The following is a 4,762-nucleotide window of genomic DNA, read 5'->3' as shown; positions in this document are numbered from 1 at the left end:
TTGTGCTTTCACTTTGCATTTCTCTGATGATTAGTGATGCAGGGCATCTTTTCCTCTGTTTTTTTTTTTTTTTTTTTTTTTTTGGCAATTGTTGTATATTCCTTTGAGAAATTTCTATGCACATCACTTGCCCACTTTATAGTGGGATTATATTTGTTTTTTCTTGTTTGTTTGAATTCCTTGTAGATTCTGTATCTATTAGTCCTTTGTCAGATGCATAGTTTGCAGATAGTTTGTCCCATGTCATAGGTTGTTTGTTTACTGAGAGGATTATTTCTTTTGTTGTGCAGAAGCATTTTCTACTCAATAAGAAATTCAATGATAATAAAATGAAAAACTTATGATATCTGAATATCTAAGGCACTGTCAATTATGTATCCACATGCAGTATTTGTGTAATAATTAAAGCAGTAACTATACAAGAAACCAGCCTGGAACTACACTGGATAGACTTAGAGCCTCTAAGACATTGACTGGTTTTCTGACAGACCAAATCCTTTAAGAAATTCCCAGCATAACTAATGGAAAAAAAAATTGAGAATAATACTTGGAAATATCAGATTTCTAAATTTCTAGGGTGGAAGAGTTCAACTTCATAAATACAGCGTTTCCTCCAGGATACATAGCATGTACAAAAGTGTTCAATAAATATTTGTTGACAAATAGTTTTTTGAGTCTGTTGTCTACAAAGGGGATGTCAGGGATCAAGAAAACAGCCATCTAATTAGTATGCTTCTGATTCTTAAGTTAACAATTAGAGCCACATAATGGTTTTGGGGTGTAACAGTTTTACCACTTTCGTCTGCCAGCACCTTTATGGGTGCATCCGGAAAGGCTCTGCTTGTTATGAATCCCTTTGTACACATTCTGCAAAATAATAATGGTGTTTCTGACATAATGAAAAAAATTTTTAATTGGGCATAGACAGCAATGGAAGAAATGCTTAAGAACATTAGAAGGGATTTCAGAGCAAGAATTATAGTAATGGGATAAAGAATGATAATTATTCTCATGGGAAAAACTTTAAATGCGTTTATCCTTTTAAAAGCAATTCAAATATGTTCCTAACACTGATGCTTAGAAGGCAGCTAAGTGTGTTGTAGGGTACAAAGTGTCTGTAATTTTTCTCTGGCGCACTGTAAAATATGACCTGGATCTGGCTTATAGGTTTCTGTGGAAATCTATCTAATCCATTCAGAAGAGAGTGGATGGCTGAAGTTACTATCATCTGTGAGGTTTATGTTTTTGAAAAGTTAATCTAGGAGCCTCTTCTTATTTTTTTCCACTTGCATCTTATCAGTAAGCGCTTTTTGTTTTTAAAAAATGAGATAGGTTCTTGCTCTACCACCTAGGCTGGAGTGCAGTAGCAAGATCTCTGCTCACTGCAACCTCTGCCTCCCGGGCTCAAGGGATCCTCCCACCTCAGCCTCACAAGTAGCTGGCACCACTGGCATGCACACCGCGCCTGGCTAATTTATGTGTTTTTTATAGAGAAGAGGTTCTGCTCTCTTGTCCAGGCTGATCTCGAACTCCTGGGCTCAAGTGATCTGCCTGCCTCAACCTCCCAAAGTGCTGGAATTGCAGGCATGAGCCACCACGCCCGGCCTGTAAAACATTTCTGAATAGCCCAACATATATATCTTATTATTTATAAGCTTTATTTATGGGCTATAGTCATTTTGTATATAAATATCAGTTAATTTAATTATTTTTCCTTAGATAAAAATAAACATAAATCAACATTAAATTTTGTTCTTTATGCCTCGATTATCTTGCATATTTTGGGGGGCATATGGCCTTCTTATCTTTACATTTAAGAAGTCATTAATTTAGAACTCTCTCTAGAGTATTTCTCTCTCTAGAGACCCACTAGAGTTTAAGAGAAAAATGAGGAGTATATAAAGCTTAGATAAATTCAGTGTCTTTTTAGAGTATAGTGATAGATAACTGTATACGGTAATTAATTATTATGAGAAGTTTATGTATCTGTGTTTGTTTTATTTCAGGGGTTAATTTTCAAATTTTGGATGGTTCTCCCTCTTGGAGTTGCCATTTGTTTGTGCTTATAACCTACCGATCATGCCTTCAGTACTGGTAAATGTTGGAAAGGAAAGGCCCTACGTGACTTACAAAGGTTACGATGTAAATATGTGTTCCTGGTAAAGAGGGGTTTCACCATGTTGTCCAGGCTGGTCTCGAACTCCTGACCTCAGAAGATCCACCCACCTCAGCCTCCCAAAATGCTGAGATTACAGGCATGAGCCACAGCGCCCGGCCAGTAATTTCATATCTTCTACCAACTATTTTGAATAAACAAAACTCTTTAAAAGTCAGATATTTGAGTGTCTTCTTTATCTTCTGAAGTACTTTTTATGCCAATTCTCAACATAATTCTCCCTAAATGTGATTTATATCTTCGTGAATGACATAATTATATGTCTCTTTGGTGCTTCTCTGTGACCTATATATACATACATATGTAATATATAAATTGAAGTCTGGGCGCAGTGGCTTATGCCTGTAATCCCTTCACTTTGAGAAGCCAAGGGAGGCAGATCACTTGAAGTCAACAGTTCAAGACCGGCCTGGCCAAAACGGAGAAACCTCTTCTCTAATTTAAAAGTACAAAAATTAGCCGGGTGTGGTGGCACTCACATTAAGACCCAGCTACTCTGGAGTCTGCGGTAGGTGAGTTGCTTGAGCTCAGAAGACAGAGGCTGCAGTGAGCTGAGATCAGGCCACTGCAATTTAGCCTGGGGGACAGAGTGAGACTCTGTCTCCAAAATAAATACATAAAATAAAACAAAATAAAATTGAAATAATACTTTCGTATTCCCCTCACCCAGCCCAGTCTATTTTCAGAGTATCTGATAAACCACTGGTTTCCCTATGAGTCAGAGATTTTTTTCTCAGACGTTTAAGTTTTCTAATGTGCAACTTCATACAATGTCTCATTTTTACTGTCAATGTTTTCTTTATTGTTGTGAAATGTGAACTTTGCGATTCTGTGAGGATGACAGAATTCTGAAATGCCCCCTGCAATTCCCGCCCCCCCCCAAGAGCCTAGCCCTGCCTCTGCCCTTCCCTTGGGTGTGGACAGAACCTTGAATTGAGGAGTCTGCCCAGACCCCTGATTAGATTAGGAATACCCTGAAACAATAGCTGTTAAGGGCTGGGTCTAATTCAATCATCTGAGTTGTTTATAAGGGACTGAACCTCCCTGAGATTCCATTCCCCTGTGGGTGATTCCTCAGCCCTGGATGTGCAGACCCAGGGAGCTGCACGGCCCAGACCTGGGCAACACCTGTAAGAGCTCAGAGCGTCCTCCCGGCAGCTGGCAGAACAAACAAGTGGGCTTGGGTTTCACAACCCTGAGGCATTGAATTCTGCCACGAACTCGAATCAGATCGAAGCCAGACCCTTCTCAGGTGAAGGCAACCACCACACAGACAGACCCATCCTGGAGGTCCCTCGTGTGACTCTGAGCAGGAGGCAGTCACTTGGCCTAGTTGAACTTCTGACCTGTGAGCTGGGGTTTGTTTTCAATATCCAAAATTTGTGAGAATTTATTCTGCCTTGATCTAAAACTAATAAACTCTCCATCCAAAAGTTTCTCCATATTGTGGAAGTGAGAAAAACCAGTGTGCGTGTTTGTGTGTAGGAAGGGGAGGCAGGGAGCTGTGTCCAGCGGTGGCTAAACTAAGGCTCGCCAGAAACATAGCAGCCAACATCTCTGAAAGTTTCTGGGCTGTGGGTTGGCAGGCCAGTGGGATGGCAGATGAGGAAGAAGACCCCACCTTTGAGGAAGGAAATGAAGAAATTGGAGGAGGTGCAGAAGGTGGACAGGGTAAAAGAAAGAGACTTTTTTCTAAAGAATTGCGATGTATGATGTGTGGCTTTGGGGATGACCAGAATCCTTATACTGAGTCAGTGGATATTCTTGAAGATCTTGTCATAAAGTTTATCACTGAAATGACTCACAAGGCAATGTCAATTGGAAGACAAAGTCGAATACAAGTTGAAGATATCGTCTTCTTGATTCGAAAGGACCCAAGGAAGTTTGCCAGGGCTAAAGACCTGCTTACTATGAATGAAGAATTGAAACGAGCTAGAAAAGCATTTGATGAAGCAAATTATGGATCTTGACACTTTTTGTAGTTTCTGAAAATTACCATCTGGGGAAACCATATATAATAATTGTATATTTTCTAAAGTAAGGTTCTGATATCTAGCCATGTAAATGAAAGATGGAGAAACACAAAGTTTTCAGCCTTTATTTTTATGCCTTTGATTTTAGAGTGATATTGGTGCATGTAATTGCCTGCCTTTGTATTACCATACTTGAATCACTTACTGGGTTTTAATGACCACACATAAGTCAAAGTACCTTGCAAACCGTGTCGTTCCTTCTGACTTTTTACTATCTAAAGGATAAAGTAGTATTTGTGTGTTAGGTATGTTTATGCCCTTGTAACCTTATAAGCTATACTGTAGCTTTTATTTTTATTTATTTTATTTATTTTTTGAGACGGAGTCTCGCTGTGTCACCAGGCTGGGGTGCAGTGGCGTGATCTCAGCTCACTGCGGGCTCCACCTCTCGGGTTCGGGTGATTCTCCTTCCTCGGCCTCTCGAGTGGCTGGGAAGTGCAGGCGCCTGCCACCATGCCTGGCTAACTTTTTGTATTTTTGGTGGTGACGGGGTTTCACCATGTGGGCCGGGATGGTTTCGATCTCTTAACCTCGTGATCCACCTGCCTCGGCC

At 40.2% G+C, this 4,762-nt stretch overlaps 1 pseudogene; it reads left to right on the top strand.

Annotated features, from left to right (window-relative positions):
* Positions 1 to 3,753: 3,753 nt before the first annotated feature.
* Positions 3,754 to 4,549, top strand: LOC100589954 (annotated as a pseudogene).
* The last annotated feature ends 213 nt before the right edge of the window (positions 4,550 to 4,762 follow it).

Source organism: Nomascus leucogenys, unplaced genomic scaffold (genome assembly GCF_006542625.1).
Source record: "Nomascus leucogenys isolate Asia unplaced genomic scaffold, Asia_NLE_v1 000745F_107329_qpd_obj, whole genome shotgun sequence".
Taxonomy (NCBI): Eukaryota; Metazoa; Chordata; class Mammalia; order Primates; family Hylobatidae; genus Nomascus; species Nomascus leucogenys.
Note: the sequence above shows the minus strand (reverse complement) of the source record. Positions and strands in the feature narration are given on the sequence as shown.